The following is a 17979-nucleotide window of genomic DNA, read 5'->3' on the forward strand; positions in this document are numbered from 1 at the left end:
TGGTCTAAGCGTCCTATATCTGACGTTCTGGGCTATTTCAAAGAATACAGGCTTCAGAACATTTGCTCAAAAGAGTAAATGCAATTGAATTTTTATATGAAATTTTCAAGTAATCTCTTTGGAAACTCCTATTGAAGTTTCGCAGACAATTGATAGAAAGTTTTCCCGCAGTTCTTTTGGATTTTTCAACAATTACTTTGAAAACAGTTTCGGCATTTCTGTTGGCAATTGCTTTGGAAAACCATTCTACATTTCATTTGAAAACTTATTCATATTTTTTTTAATGTTTTGATTTTTTGTTGGCAATTCTTCAGAAAACTCATTGAGAATTTTATTTTGATTTATTTGATTGCTTCGAAAGTTCGCTCTGCAAATTCGTTGTTCTTATTTTTGCATTTATTTTTCAATCCATAGTTCCTTTGGGTATTTGTTCTGCAATTAGGGCTGTAACAAAAACGGCCGAGATAGCGCTCCAAAAGAAGCGAACAGGAATCCGCTATTGCGCGGTCGTCACGCTGGACGTCAAGAATGCGTTCAACAGCGTCAGCTGGACCGCCATTGAGTGCGCAATACACCACCTAGGAGTCCCGGTTAGCCTATGCCGGATATTGGATAGCTACTTCCAGAATAGAGTGCTAATCTATGACACCGAGGAAGGCGAGAGGAGCTACAAAATCACCGCAGGGGTACCGCAGGGGTCCATCTTGGGCCGGTACTATGGAACGCGGCGTATGATGGCGTATTGAGGCTCAAACTTCCACCGGGCGTAAAGCTGGTCGGCTTCGCCGATGATATTACCCTCGTGGTATACGGCGAGTCGATAGAGGAAGTGGAACTGACAGCAACTCACGCAATTGGCATAGTGGAGGATTGGATGAGGTCGAGACATTTGGCACTCGCGCACCACAAAACAGAGGTGGTGGTGGTAAACAACCGCAAGTCTGAACAGCAGGCAGTGGTCACCACAGGTGGATGCACGATCAACTCTAAGCACTCACTGAAGCAATTGGGGGTCATGATCGACGATAAGCTGAAATTCGGAAGCCACGTAGAATATGCCTGCAAAAGGGCAAGCATGGCGATAATGGCATTGTCAAAGATAATGTCAAACAGCTCGGCAATAGTCTCGAGTAAGCGTAAGCTGCTCGCGGCAGTAGCGGTCTCCATACTACGGTATGGCGCCGCTGCATGGTCTAAGGCGCTAGTGGTTAACCGAAACGTGAAGCGACTTGAGAGTACCCACAGGCTGATGTGCCTTAGGGTGGTGAGCGCATACCGCACGGTCTCAAAGGAAGCGGTATGTGTGCTAGAGGGCATGATGCCCATAGCTTTAGTGGTGGCAGAGGATGAAGAATGCTTCGAGCGACGCGGCATAAGAGGTCCGAGGCGTATCGCCAGAACCTCGTCTATGCTGAAGTGGCAGAGCGAATGGGATTCCTCCAGCAAGGGTAGATGGACACATTCTAGGATCATACCGAGCGTGTCCAAGTGGACGAGCAGGCCCCATGGCGAGGTGAATTTTCACTTGACTCAATTTCTGTCAGGCCATGGGTGCTTTAGGTGGTATCTGCACAGATTCGGACACGCAGGCTCCCCCGCATGTCCGGAGTGTGCAGACTGCGACGAGACCGCGGAGCATGTGCTCTTTGAATGTCCACGCTTCGTGGAGCAAAGGTCGAGTATGCAGGAGGTATGCGGTAGAGATATCACGCCTGACAACATTGTTGAAAGGATGTGTATGGGGGCGGACAAGTGGGACTCCGTTACTTCCACGGTTTCTCGAATCGTACTTGAACTACAGAGTAAATGGCGAGCCGAACAACAGCTAGTTGAGTTGGCCCCCCTCCCCCTTCCAGGAGCTTGAGTTCAACGGGTAGTCTAAGTACTAGCCAGGACCCGAGCCTCCAGGGGAGAGTGAACAACTTAAGGCGGTAGCTGGTGGAACGCTTACTATTAGAGTGTACTCATGTACGGTCCCCCCCTTCTCGAAGTCATCCCTAACGGGCGTACCGCGAAGGTAAGGAAGAGAGAGAATGAGTTTTTAGTGGGTCGATCCCCACATCACCCGAGGAACCACCTCTTGGGTATCTGTTGCAGATTTTCTCATTCTATAAAAAAAAGAGATTTGTGATAAAATGTATCATGATAAACTTCTCAGCAAGTTTTTTTTATCAGGAACTCTTTCAGAAGTTGTGGTTAGACGTGAGAAATTATTCGATATATTTGGGAATTCTTCAAAAATTCCACCAGAATTTCTCAAAAGATTCATCAAGAACTTCCTCCAAGGCGTTTCTCCAGAGGTTCCAGCAAAGATTGCTACATGTTCCAACTCCTGATTCCTTCAGAACTTCTCCGAAGAATCTCGCAGAAAAATTCAGCAGAAATTTCTCCATAATCTATTCCTTGGTATTTTTCAAGAAATTCTTCTGTAATTTCTGAGTTATTCCAAGGATTCCTCCAAAAAATCCTCCAGGGATCCCCCAGAAACTTTTCGACGAATTTTTCAAAAAATTCCTACCATTTTTTTTTGTCTACAATTCCTTCAAAAATTTCGAAAAGAAGTTTTAGTTGGAATTACTTATATAGTTCCTTCAAAAGTTTCTCATGCAATTATTCTAAGAATTGTACCAGAAATTGCTTCATCGATTTCTATCCAGGAATTCATCCAAAAAATTAAAAAGAATTTATTCTGGGAATCTCCAGAGGTATAACAAGGAGATTTATAAGGGATTTCTTTGGACTACCATCTTGAGTTTTCTGTTGAAGTTCATTCTGCTAATCTTTCAAGAATTCTTCCATTACTTTTTGGGCAATTACTGGAAGAAAACTGGAAATAAATCCTGAATGAATATTTGAAACAGTTCCAGGGGGAATCTCTGAATAAATCAAAGGAAAAAATCTGACCAAACCGCAGGAGCAATTTGTTTACAAAAAAAAAACTCGTGAAATCTTCTGCAGAATCATTTGAAGAATTTCCTCATTTCAAGGAATTTGTAGAAAAACCTTTGGAAGAATTTCTAAATGCAGTTTGGTAGGAATTTCAAAAACAAAATTTTCAGGTGTTTTCAAAAAACTCTACGGGCTAACTTTTGAAAAATTTCCTTGCTGAAATTTATTAAAAAAAGTCCTAAAATACTGAAGGATTCTGGTAACATTTTTAAAGGATTCCCTGAGAAAAAAAAATCCAGAAAAAAAACCCTTTACAAATAATGGGAGGTACTCTTGCATGAACTTTTAGAGGAACATCTGAAGAAATCTAAGGTAAGTTCTCGAAGGAATCTCAGGAGGAAATTTTTGAAGACATCCTGGAGGAATATTTGGAGAAACTTCCTTGATGGAGCTCCCAGAAAAGTTAATTTACGATATTTTGGGGAAATTCCTGGAGCAATCTTTAAAGAATATTCATGGAGGTTTCCAGCAGGTATTCCTGGAGTAATCTGTAGAGGTTTTTTTAAGGAAATCCCTGTATGAATGCCTGGAGAACCAGCTAGATAAGCTTCTGTAAAGATTCCTAGAAGCAATTGGGAAAGTTCTAAACATATTCTTGTAAAAATTCCTAGAAAATATTTCTGAATAAACTCATTGAAGACGCCGTGCAGAAATTCTTAGACAAATTTCTGAAAAAGTGCATTCCTGAAGGAATTCCTAAAGGAACTCCCGCAGAAATCTCTGAGGGAATTCCTGCTGGAATGACTGTATTAAATAATGCGAGATTCTCTGAGTAGTAGTCCTGCAGGATTCTCCGAATGAATCCCTGGAAAAACTTCTGGACACATTCCTGCGAGACTTTTCAATGGAATTCTCAATGAAATTCCTCAACAAATCTGGTAGTCTTCTTGACGAAACAATTGTACCATTTTTTTTTTAAAGAATCCCTTAAAAATGAAGAAACCACAGGGAAACTTCCTTAACGAATATTTGAAAGAATTTCTGAAAAAAATCCCAGCGAAAAATTCTAGAGGAAGCCATGGGGACATTTTCGAAACATTTTTTAAGCGAATCCCTACCTTTATTTCTTAAGCAATTCTTGGAGGAGCGCCGAAAGGAATCTGTGGAAATCTGTCTAAAAGACTGCTTGGAGAAATTTGAAACGATATTCTTGAGGGAATGTCCTATGGAAGTGTTGGGGATATTTTTCTACAACCGCTCGAAGAAATCCTGAAGCAATCACGGGGGGAATTTCTGAAATAAACCTTGAAAAAATTCTCCCGGAAATTTTTAAAAGAATTCATGCAATTATTTCTGAAAAAATCTAGGGTTTTCTTCCAGAATTTTCTCATAAGAATTATTTTGAAGCTAGCCTATGATTTTTCTCAGGAACTCCCTCACAAATTTCATTATTTATTTATTTCTTAAGTATTTGTGAATAAATTTCTCCACAAACATTATCCTGACGGATTTTTTTTCAGAATTTCTTCAGAAGTTCTTCAAGAAATTGTTCAAGAAAGTTAAGGAATTTCTTCTGGAATTCTTTCAATAGATTTGTCAAATGCGATTCACCAGGTTTTTTTTACTGAGATTCCGAAATTCCTTAAGAGATTTTTGCAGATACTTCTTTAGGGATTTCCTTCAGAAATCCCGTTTTTTCATGTACTCTTTTAGAAGTTATCGTTGGACGTTCCTATAGGAATTGTTCGATATATTTAGGAATTCGCTTAGGTATTTATCCACAAATACCATCAAAAAATTCTTAACAGTTCCTTCTAGAAGTTCCTGCGAAGGTTTCTCCAGAGGTTCCTGCAAAGATTGCTAAGGGTTCATCCAGACCATTCTTCATGCATTATTTTTATTTTTTTCCACAAATGTACTAAATCAAGATTCTTACAGATTTTCTTCGAAGAGTCTCGTACAAATTTCAGCAGAAAATTCTCCATAATCTATTCTTTGGCATTTTTCAAGACATTCTTCTGTAATTTCCGAGTTCTTCCAAGGATTCCTTCAAAAAAATCCTCCGGGGATCCCCCAGAAACTTCTCGACGGATATCTCTAAAAAATCCTACCATTTTTTTGTGTCTACAATTCCTCCAAAAATTTCTGAAGCAAGTTTTATCTGGAATTACTTCTAGAGTGCTTCCAAAATTTTCAGGTGTTTTCAAAAAACTCCACGGGAAATTCATTTAAAAAAAGCCTTATATACTGAAAGATTCTGGTAACATTTTAAAGGATTCACTGAGAAAAAAAAATCCAGAAAAAACTTTTACAAGTTTTGGGAGGTACTCTTGCATGAACATCTAGAGGAACAGCTGAAGAAATCTCAGGTAAGTTCTCGAAGGAATCTCAAGAGGAATTTTTGAAGACATCCTGGAGGAATATTTGGAGAAACTTCCTTGATGGAGTTCCCAGAAAAGTGATTTTACGAGAAAATTCCTGGAGGTTTCCAGCAGGTATTCCTGGAGTAATCTGTGGAGGTTTTTCTAAAGAAATCCCCGTAGCCTGGAGAACCAGCTAGATTAGCTTCTGTAAAGATTCTTTGAAGAAATTGGGAAAGTTCTAAAGATACTCCTGTAAAAATTCCTAGAAAATATTTCTGATTAAACTAATTGAAGAAACCGTGCAGATTTTTTTTTTTTTTTTAGAAAATCCTGATGGAACTCCCGCAGGAATCTTTGAGGGAATTCCTGCTTGAACGACTGTATTAAATGATGTTAGATTCTCAGGAAGCAGTCCTGCAGGATTCTCCGAATGAATCCCTGGAAAAACTTCTGGCCACATTCCTGCGAGACTTTTCAATGGAATTTTCGATGAAATTCCCCAACAAATTTGGTGGTCTTCTTGAAGAAACAATTGTACCAATTTATTAAAGAACCCCTTGAAAATTAAGAAGCCACAGGAAAACTTCCTTAACGAATTTTAGAAAGAATTTCTGCAAATATCCCAGCGGCCAATAATATTTAAAAAGATATTCTTGAAGGAATGTCCTGTGGAAGTTCTGGGGATATTTTCCAACAATCGCTCGAAGAAATCCTGAAGCAATCGCGGGAGGAATTACTGAAAGTAACCTTTGAAAAATTACTCCGAGGAAATTTTTAAAGGAATCCATGGAATTATTTCTGAAGAAGTCTTGGGTTTCCTTCGAGAGTTTTCTTGTGTGAATTATTTCGAAGCTAGCCAATGTTTTTTTTTTTCAGGAACACCCTCACAAATTTCATTATTTAGGATATTTCTTTAAGGATTGCTACAGAAGCTCGTGCATGTATTTCTTTAGTATTTGTGAATAAATTTCTCCACAAACAGTATCCTATTCACCTTCAATGTCCTCGAAGTTCTCCATCAGCTTGTCCAATCTAGCCAATTGTATCTCTACCTCCTTAGTGTCTCGTTCGGGATTGAAGTTGGTCAGGAACTCATCGATGCGGGCGATCGAGTCCATGATGTTCCGACGCTTGAGCTCCTTCTGCTTCCTCTTCTTCTCCGACATTGTGTGCGCCGGACGACTTCCAAATGGGAGCTGTAATGATCGGGAGGACCCAGGAAGTACCGAAGGGGGAGGTATAAAACACTTGGACAGACACTCACCTGTGCCTGTCCAAAGACAGGCCTTGTGTTATATTAATAGCAGGAACCCCGAACACGATGTTGATCCTCGGACGTGGACTATGCGCTGCATACTAAGCGGCTTGGCAGAATAAGCGCTATCGGCAGACCAATGATTGGTTAATTGAATTCACTTTAGAACCGGCGGTGGTACTATTTATCATATCACTGCAGCAGCAGCAACAACCAGTTTCAATCCAGTGGGAGAATGGGCAACCATCCACAGCAACAGCAGCAACAACCTCGTGTTTCCCAGCAGCAATCACACCAGAAATGGACTGAAATCGATCATAAAAAAAACACCAAGGAAGCATCGTGCAATGGGGATGGGAAATAATGGACAAATACTCACATGTACCTGTCCAAAAACAGACCTTGTATTATGTACGGTACTGCAATCCTTTGGGAAATACTTTCGACCGGTGATGGGGTTAGGTGCTAGCGTCGAAGTACACGATCCAGAAAGTGATATTCACATACCCGTGATCCTGGTCACGGCACCAAAATGTTCTGTACGGGGTCAAAATCACGGGCGTAAATTTCGGTAGATTACTTTACCACAAACAACGACGCGATTACTGATCGAAAACCCGAATTTATTTGCACGAGAAGACACTTTATTGCATGTGGGTCAGTTCACTATGGTTGCTTTATTATAACTATGGCTATCCACACTACTGTGCTGGTGGCGGGTCTGGTTGGGCGATAGTGAAAAAGGAGGAAGCACAAAATCGCCTAGGGTAATTGTTCCCTTCGTTGTGGTAGTACCTAATGTTGCGGTAGTGGCAATTGAGCACTTTTTCGACTGAAATGTTACCAAAAGACATTTTTAATAGATGTATTATGCTTAAATTATGAGATTGCACCATTTGTGTGCTTAAGATTTGCCCAAAAACCTATTTTAAAAAAATATTTTCCTTAAATTTTTTGCTGCTGTGTTCCTATTGTTGCGGTATCCCATATGATTTCAATGGGATACCGCAACAATAAGAACCAAAATTAAATTTTACCTCCATAATAGGAACAGTGTGCCTAATGTTGTGGTAAGCGATTTATGATCGAAAACAGAGAGAAACGATAGTTTTTATATTTTTCCAAGCAAATTTGGATAGAAAACTACCAACTAACGTTTTGCAACCCTTCATTAGATGGTACGATCATTGTTTTTAAAATGAATTTACCTTAATACCACAACGATGGGCACACTTACCCTAATTAGCTTATGGAATGCGAGTGCGTTTTTACACAATAGAATGTGAGAGTGCGTTGCAATACGCAATTATGGTAGAAGCTGGGTTCTATAGCGAAGTTTAAATTTGAATATTGTGTTGAAATATTTCTAATCCTAACAAGTATTGTAACATAAACCTGACTTGAGTTATCACAATTACCACTGGAGAATAGTGGCCTGGTGAATAGTCTCATGTTGTATTTGCGAATAAGTTAACCATACAAGCACAAAATAGTACAGCATGCAAGATTTGAATCGGGTTCAGCCCCCTGCTGCATTTGCAAAGTTACCCACTTTTGAGGTTCTTAAATGCCCTTTATTTTCGTTTTCTAAGGTCTATGTCAAGCAGCAATATTTGATAATACATATATTAATTGCGAGTGAATCACATAAAAAAACTGCTTTTCCATACATCAAATAGCAGATAACATACCACCATTCGTGATGGAGCGACTAGAACAGAACATTCACTACCAACCGAGAGAAGACTTACACTTAGTGTAAACCGAGCAGAGTGAAATAGCTCAATAAAGGCATATTTTGATGGCTTTAGGACAGAGGGTCGAAGGACAAAAGGCCGAATGAATAAAAGGTCGAATGGACAAAAACATTACTAGACCAAGTTACCAGCTGGTGTGTCACGTATAAGAATAATTTGTTCATGTTGTTGTTGTTCATTGAGAGAAACATTATGGTGCTGTTATAGTAGTCATATGTATTTCAGCCACTGACATTTCTATAGGAAATTTTTCCTTCTTTTGTTTATAGGCTATTCTTTCAAGTTGTGTTGATGTAGTATTTAATAGCAATATAGTTTGATGTTTTGTTCAGTAATTTTTCCTTCTTAAATTTATAGGCTGTTCTTTTAAGTTTTTTTACTAAATTAATTATCGACTATTTAGGTACTTATAGTTCAATCAGAAATTTTGCGCTCTTTAATTCAATAGCTGTAGGTAGTTCCGACGAATTACACTGTATAAGTATAAATAATTTCTTCGAATTTCGACTGTTGATGATTATGTTGGGAGGTATGGCGTTCAGTCTTTGCAAGAATAACTCAAAAACGGATTCTTAAGTTTTCCATAAGTTAATCCTCCAAAGATTGAAAGCCATACCTCCCAAACCGTGAACCGTATATGTAGTACATTTTTTTCCTTATCGTCGCAACGCCTTTACCGTCATGACTAATGTTGCATACTACCGTCACACACTACATTCACACTGCCGTCGATGCATGAATGTCGTCTACCATGAATGTAACATTTGGCACCATGCTTGTAACACAAATCAAGATGATGGGAGTACGAAATGACTGTTTTGAAATGTAGAGCTGGAGTGGTTCCGAAAATTGCGAAAGAAAAATGCGGAAAACTCGTGCTAGAGGGTGTCAGGGACGTTACTTGGGGTCTGACAGGGAAGGGGGATAGTTTAGGAAGATTTTGTAGGTTTTTTTAGGAAGTTTCAGAGGATTTTCGGCTGATTTCAAAGACATTACGAAGGCGTTACATGGTGTTTCGGGGGTTTCGGAGAGTCACATGTGCGTTACATGGGGACAGAGGGGGTTTAAGGGGAATTTCAGAGGCATTCCAAGAAGCTTCAGAGCATTTTCAGCAGATTTCATAATCGTTACGGAGACGTTACATAGCGTTTTCGGGGGTTTCGGAAGGTCTGAGGTGCGTTACATGGGGTTTCTGGGGGTTTTAGGGGGATTTTGGAGGCATTTCAAAGAGCTTCAGAGAATTTTCGGCGGATTTTAGAAACGTAACGGAGGCGTTACGTGCGGTTTTCTGGGGTTTCGGAGGGTTTGAGGTGATTTACATGGGGTTTCTGGGGGTTTTAGGGGAATTTTGGAGGCATTCCAAAGAGCTTCAGAGAATTTTCGGCGGATTTCACAAACGGTACGGAGGCGTTATATGGCGTTTTTGGGGGTTTCTGCGGGTCTGAGGTGCGTTACATGGGTGTTAGGGGGTTTTGGAGGCATTCCAAAAGGCTTCAGAGCATTTTCGGAGGATTTCAGAAACGTTACGGAGGCGTTACATGGCGTTTTCGGGGGGTTTGGAGGATCTAAGGTGCGTTACATGGGGTTTCAGGGGGTTTAAGGTAGATTTCGGAGGCATTCCAAGAAGCTTCAGAGAATTTTCAGTGGATTTGATTTCAAAGTCGTTACAGAGGTGTTTTGAGGATGGCGGAAACCCTCAGTAGTATCCCTATATTGTCCACGAAACCCCAAGCGCAATATTTTTTTTCCAAAATGGCCTAGGATATCAGGTTTCAACATAAACTCAATTAGCCAGGTTCGAAAATATCCGTATGGCATGTGAGTTTTTGATTTATTAGACGTGGGTCGTAACTATTCAGTTGGGAGCCACTGACTTTTGTTCCCCTGCAATCCGAAAATCTTTGTCTCCGCTTTTTCACACTTTCGGTTCCTAAGTTATACGCCGTGATTAAAAAAATGTCACAGTCACCCATGAATATTTCATCTGCTCATACGTGAATGTTTTTGTTGCATGATAGTCAAGACCATACACCGACGATTATCATGCAAACTACAGTTTTTGACAGTACATTTTGGATTACTGCTCCCAACGTAAATTATTTCGTTTTGTTTGCTCATATAGTACCCAGATATTTGTTCTTCTCTAATTAATAGATTGTTTGACTTTATTAAATCGCTGCAATGATTGGAATTACAAATGACAATATTTCAATATATTATTCATCCTTCTTCTACCCATAGACTATTCTTTCAAGGAGTACTATTTTGAAACATTCCTTGCCTTGCTATTAGCTGGATTTCTTCAAATAATGTTCAGTACTGTTTTGATTAGTTCGTATAGAAGTCTCTCCTGCCAAAGAGGAGAGGGTCTCAAGCCATCATAACACATTTCTTGCTCTCTTGAATCTCCACATTCCAAATTTGGTCCGTTTGTTTGATCATGAAGATTTTTTGCTTTCTTTAATTTCCGTTGATTCTCAAGTTATGCAGAATTGTTCATTTTATTTGTACAGAAGTTTTTTTTTTCAGAAGATGGAGCGATCTCAAGCCATCATGAAAACATGTTTTGCGTTCTTCACATGCCAAATTTGATTGATTGGTGCTCAAGTTTTGCAGAAATTTTTGTTTAATTTGTATAAGTTCCTCTTTTTCCAAAGGGGAAGCGGAGAGTGATGGATTTCACACGTTACGCCACCATAGAAACATTTCTTACCTTCTAAATCTTCCATATGTCAAATTTGGTTCCATTTGCTCAATTGGTTCTCGAGTTTTGCAAAAGTTTTCGTTCCATTTGTATGCAAGCCTCCCTTTCGTAAGAGGGAGGGGTCTCACACTACCATAGCCATAGGAACATTTTTTGCCTTTTAAAACCTCCGCATGGCAAATTTGGTAACATTTGCTTAATCTGTTCTCGATTTATGCATAAACTTCAGTCGCATTTGTATGGGAATCATCGTTTTCCAAGGAAGGAGGGGTCTCACACACCATAGGAACACTTTTTGCCTTCTGAATCCTCCACATAGCAAATTTGTTTTTTATATGCTAGGTTCTAGAGTTATGCAGAAATGTCCGTTTCGTGCGTATAGGAGACCCCTTTCCAAAGGGAGAAGGCGTCTTACATCACCGTAAAAACATTCCTCACTTTATGAGCTCTCTACATGCCAAATTTTGTTATTTTGGTCCTATAGCATAGCATATTCTGCTGAGATCCGTGAAGCTCTTGAAACCTCAAATGACATTGGAAAACACTATGGGAATGTTCCAGATCAGCAAAACTATCTACACTCCCGTTCAAAAGTTTGGGGTCACCCCCTCAAAAACATGTCATTTTTTTAGGCCCATATCTCCGCCAATTTGCGTCCGATTTCAAAACCCTAGGTTTCATTCAAAAGATAATAAGTCTAAGAAACTAGTTAATTATCTTTGAAATGAGCCAAAAATAATTAAAATTGAATGAAAGATGACAATGATATCAACAAATCACTTTTCCATGTTTTACGATAGTGACCCCAAACTTTTGGCCGATACATCATATTGAGAGGTGACCCCAAACTTTTGGTCGATGACATGAAGAGTTAATTTACTTAATAACTTTTTTTCTAGATTTTTTAGATAAGTTCTGTAAAAAGCAGTTGAAAGCTAATAGAAAATGGGTCATATTACCGCTCTCATCTTAAAATTTGGTCGACCCAACTTCCAGCGACACTGTCGTAAGTTTATATTCAGTTTTTAGAAAATTTGGCAACTTTGGGTTAAGTTTACATACAAATTTTTTTGAAAAAGTTTCTTTTAAATCATGTTCAAAGTTTCTTTGACTTATTATCTTTTGAATGAAACCTAGGGTTTTGAAATCGGACGCAAATTAGCGGAGATATGGGCCTAAAAAATGACATGTTTTTGAGGGGGTGACCTCAAACTTTTGAACGGGAGTGTATGAGTTCAGAACTTCAGGTCTACACTCGTAACATCAGCTACATCTGACATACTGAGTAGCATTTCATAATCAATCGAGGTGACTGGATCAACCTGAAATCTACTATCTACTCTAATGAACCTCTGAGACATTGGGGGTCGTCCGAACTATCCTGAAGTTTAGCTCTTGATAGTAACAGTAGTTTTTTCTTCCTGTTGGGGACATAGTACCACTGCGACCATTAATTTGATCTATTATGGTGTCATCCTCTTTATTTTTGCCGTACTGAAAAGACTCATCACTATGGAGAAATGATCATCCTCACAGCTATTGGCGTGTTTCCCAATCAGGTACTGCATTTCGTATGAAATCCAATACCTGCTTGGGATGAGAGGCCCAGATTTCCCAAGGCTCCATCAAGCCCTTATCAAGGTAACCGCGGCGCTTTTGGTAAAGTGCAGCACACTCACACAATAAATGCTCAGAGCTTTCGCTCTCAAATTTACAGAAACGACATTTGTTATCTTGTAATTTCCCAATTATATTTAAGTAATATTTGCAAGGGCAGTGGCCTGTTACTAGTCCAGTGTAAATACTTAAATCATGTTTGTTCAGGTTCATTAACCTTAGTGTTTTAGATGCATCTGGTTCTATGAATCGTTTAGATTGACGACAATCTGAAGTATTCGACCAGATAAGTTTTATTTTAGTTTTTTTCAGTGTTCCTTAATTCCATTTTTGAGGCACAAGGAGCTATTCCAAAAAATGGCTCAGGCCCAATGAATTGTATGGATGACCCTATTTTTGCAAGCTGATCAGCTTTTTCATTTCCTTCTATTCCGCAATGTCCAGGAACCCAGTACAGATTAATCTTATTGCGATAGGACAATTGCTGCAGTAGCATGGTACATTCCCAAACTAGTCTTGAAGTAACAGTAGTTAGTCTCACGATGAACTTTAGACGGTTATCTGTAATACCCCTGGCCTAGCATGAGACAATTCAAGATAGTTTTGAGATATTCCAGATCAACAACACTACTCTGGAGACCGTAGCTTCAGGTCTACACTTGTGATAATAGCTTTTGCCACTACGTCTGGAAGTGTTACATAATCCACTGCACTGTACTTACCAAAGCAGTTAGAGGAACAATACGTGTTGTTTTCTATTATTGGGATATTATGGGCTCCTTACTGATATGAAGCTTAGTTGATAGAAACAACAACTGTAACTTTCAGAAGACTTACTGTACATGACAGATTACAAATCGACGCTTTGTATAACAAAAGAAGTTACCGTTACACCCATAGACTTTGAGATCCAAACTCAAGAACAGTTTGGATGACCTCGGACATCCCGACTGATCTGATACTGTCTATTGAACTTTCAGAAGACTTACTGGACGAGATAGATTACAAATCGTAGCTTTGTATGATGAAAGAAGTTACCGTTACACCTATAGATTAAGGATCAAAACTCAAGAAAAGTTTGGATGACTTAGGATATCCTGAAATGTATTCTGCATAATATTTTACCGTTTTTATACTATTGATCACCAAAACTGCAGAAAAACGTAGCAAAAACTCCAGAATAACACTTGGAAAAAATCCGGCTTCAAAGGGTTAAATAGATGCCATCTTGAATTTTAGATCGCCATCTTTGATATTCTGGTCACCATTTTTGGACTCCAGACAACTTCCCCTTATCAAATATACTTCATATTGCATGGTTTTGGAGCCTAAAACACCATTAAACAGCCTCCAGCTTAAATTTGGAGCCGTCATCTTGAATACTAGGCTGCCATTTTGAATTTTGGACTGGCATCATGGAATCGTTCAACCATGCTGAAGGTTACAAAAATCACCGCAGTTTGATATGTCGCATGATGGGGTTTGGTTCAGTTTTATATACGGCCAGTTCTACCGGTATTGGTCCGGATGTCTCAAATGGCCATAACTCCGGAACGCCTTGACCAATCCGGACCACAAACAATGCGGTAAAGGTCTGGTTCGATTCGAGCTGTAATCTGAATATTTAAAGGATGTAATGCCTTAAAAGTGAGTGACCTTTTTGTACACAGACATACATACATACATGCATACATACATACATACAGACATCACCCCAATTCGAGTTGATTGTTATATGTGACTTGATCCTCCAAGCCTTTTATCGAAAATTCGTTTTTTAAGTGAACATGTATAGCTTTTCAGTACATCCATATTCTACCTTCCCAATGCATTAGGAAAAAAAAGTTATACGTTGCATTAAGGGTAAAAAAGACCCATAACTTTGAAGCATTTCTTTACACATTTCAACTCGTTTGGCCTAAAACGAAATATACTTAATGCCTTAATTGTAGTCCGGCCAAAACTGCTCAGCTAGGCCATTCTGACCACCGAAGCAAACCGGCTCCGGATGGATTTTAAAAAGGATCAATTTAGGAATACCTTCCCGAGCAGAAAAGAATAGCATCGAAATAACATATCGAGGTATTTATCTTAAATAACATTATACCTCGATATGCCCTTCATTAGGTGGACTTCTTCTTCTTCTTTGTGGCTCTACGTCCCCACTGGGACTTGGCCTGCCTCGCTTCAACTTAGTGTTCTTTGAGCACTTTTACAGTTATTAATTGAAGGGCATCCTTTGCCTGCCATTGCATGAATTTGTATATTGTGAGGCAAGTACAATGATACACTATGCCCAGGGAGTCGAGAAAATTTTCCTGACCGGAACGGGAATCGAACCCGCCGTCTCCGGATTGGCGATCCATAGCCTTAACCACTAGGTTAACTGGAGACCCTCCATAAGAGGCAAACAAAAAAAAACAAAAATGAATACCATAATCTATATATATAAAAATAAATTTGAAGTTCCTTTGAGGCAACAAAACTCAAGAACGGGTGGACCGATCAGCATGAGTCTTACATGGTTCGATTCGTATTCGCGGTGGCTTTGTTTATATGTATAAAAAGTTAAGAAAATAAACTCAAAAAGTTGGAAAATTGATGAAGTACTGATTTTTGTGAGCTGGGAATATGATCGAAATCAAACCAATCTAGAGTGCGATGCCTAAATGAGCTTAAAAGCTGTCAAACAATCACAAGATTGGCAAGACAGAGTTTGCCGGGACAACTAGTTTTGTATCAATAACACCTGAAAAATAGCAATTCTTGTTATTTCAATAATGAATGCCTACCATAAATTTCAAGTGCTGTATTTGTTTTCCAGAAGGGGTGGAAGCTCAGGTAAAATATTATCTCCTGGGCGCCCATTAAAAACACCACCCCCGGCGAAGACTGGCGCTCGAGCCTAGCTATTTAGCACTGTAGTTGGAGGAAATGCCAATGCAGAACCCATAGCTTCCGGGAAGGTAAGCCCAGCTCCCTGGGTTAGTGGGTTGGTGTCAGGCCCTGCGAGCCAGCCGTAAAAAAGACTAGCACCGGAAAATCAACAAGAGAAGAATGCGAACCGATACCAATGGCGACGACCACAGCGACGAAAAGGGACTTGCGATTGGAAGCTCGGTACGTGGAACTGCAGATCTCTCAACTTCATCGGGAGCACCCGCATACTCGCCGATATACTGAAGGACCGCGGGTTCGGAATCGTAGCGCTGCAGGAGGTGTGTTGGACAGGATCTATGGTGCGAACGTTTAGAGGTAATCATACCATCTACCAGAGTTGCGGCAACACACGTGAGCTGGGAACAGCTTTTATAGTGATGGGCGACATGCAGAGGCGCGTGATCGGTTGGTGGCCGATCGACGAAAGAATGTGCAGGTTGAGGATCAAGGGCCGATTTTTCAACATTAGCATAATAAACGTGCACAGCCCTCACTCCGGAAGCACTGATGATGACAAAGACGCATTTTACGCGCAGCTCGAACGCGAGTACGACCGCTGCCCAAACCACGACGTCAAGATCATCATAGGGGATCTAAACGCTCAGGTAGGCCAGGAGGAGGAATTCAGACCGACGATTGGAAAGTTCAGCGCCCACCAGCTGACGAACGAAAATGGCCTACGCCTCATCGATTTCGCCGCCTCCAAGAACATGGCCATTCGTAGCACCTTCTTCCAGCACAGCCTCCCGTATCGTTACACCTGGAGATCACCACAACAAACGGAATCGCAAATCGACCACGTTCTGATTGATGGACGGCACTTCTCCGACATTATCGACGTCAGGACCTATCGTGGCGCTAATATCGACTCCGATCACTACCTGGTGATGGTCAAACTGCGCCCAAAACTCTCCGTTATTAACAACGTACATTACCGGCGGCCGCCCCGGTACGATCTAGAGCGACTGAAGCAACCGGATGTCGCCACAGCATACGCGCAGAATCTCGAGGCAGCGTTGCCGGACGAGGGTGTGCTCGATGTGGCCCCTCTAGAGGACTGCTGGAGTACAATCAAAGCAGCCATCAACAACGCAGCTGAGAGCACTATCGGGTACGTAGAACGGAGTCGACGAAACGATTGGTTCGACGAGGAGTGCAGAGCGGTTCTGGAGGAGAAGGATGCAGCGCGGGCGGTAATGCTGCAGCATGGAACCCGACAGAATGTGGAGCGATACAGACAGAAGCGGAAGCAGCAGACCCGTCTCTTCCGGGAGAAAAAGCGCCGCCTGGAAGAAGCGGAGTGCGAGGAAATGGAACTGCTGTGCCGTTCACAGGAAACACGCAAGTTCTACCAGAAGCTCAACGCATCCCGCAAAGGCTACGTGCCGCAAGCCGAAATCTGCAGGGATAAGGACGGGAGCCTCCTGACGGACAAACGTGAGGTGATCGAAAGGTGGAAGCAGCACTTCGACGAGCACCTGAATGGCGAAGAGAATGTAGGCACGGAGGACCAAGGCAGCGGAGGAAATTACTATGTTGGTGCAGCAGAGGACGGGAACGAACCAACTCCCACGCTGAGGGAAGTTAAGGATGCCATCCACCAGCTCAAAAACAACAAAGCGGCTGGTAAGGACGGTATCGCAGCGGAACTCATCAAGATGGGCCCGGAAAAGTTGGCCACCTGTTTGCACCAGTTAGTAGTCAAGATCTGGGAAACCGAACAGCTACCGGAGGAGTGGAAGGAAGGGATAATCTGTCCCATCCACAAGAAAGGCGACAAGTTAATGTGTGAGAACTTTCGAGCGATCACCATTTTGAATGCCGCCTACAAAGTGCTATCCCAGATCATCTCCCGTCGTCTTCCACCTAAAGTAAATGAGTTCGTGGGAAGTTACCAAGCCGGTTTCATCGACGGCCGGTCGACAACGGACCAGATCTTCACCGTACGGCAAATCCTCCAGAAATGCCGTGAATACCAGGTCCCAACGCATCACCTGTTCATCGACTTCAAAGTGGCATACGACAGTATCGACCGCACAGAGCTATGGAAAATTATGGACGAGAACAGCTTTCCCGGGAAGCTGACTAGACTGATAAGAGCAACGATGGACGGTGTGCAGAACAGCGTAAGGATTTCGGGTGAACTATCCAGTTCATTTGAATCTCGACGGGGACTACGACAAGGTGATGGACTTTCCTGCCTACTATTCAACATCGCCCTGGAAGGTGTTATGCGACGAGTCGGGCTCAACAGCCGGGGTACGATCTTCACGAAATCCAGCCAATTTGTATGTTTTGCGGATGACATGGATATTATTGCTAGGACATTTGGAACGGTGGCAGAACAGTACACCCGCCTGAAACGTGAAGCAGCAAAGGTCGGACTGGTGGTGAATGCGGCTAAGACAAAGTACATGCTGGTAGGTGGGACTGAGCGAGACAGGACAAGCCTTG

Source organism: Aedes albopictus, chromosome 1 (assembly GCF_035046485.1).
Source record: "Aedes albopictus strain Foshan chromosome 1, AalbF5, whole genome shotgun sequence".
Classification (NCBI taxonomy): Eukaryota; Metazoa; Arthropoda; class Insecta; order Diptera; family Culicidae; genus Aedes; species Aedes albopictus.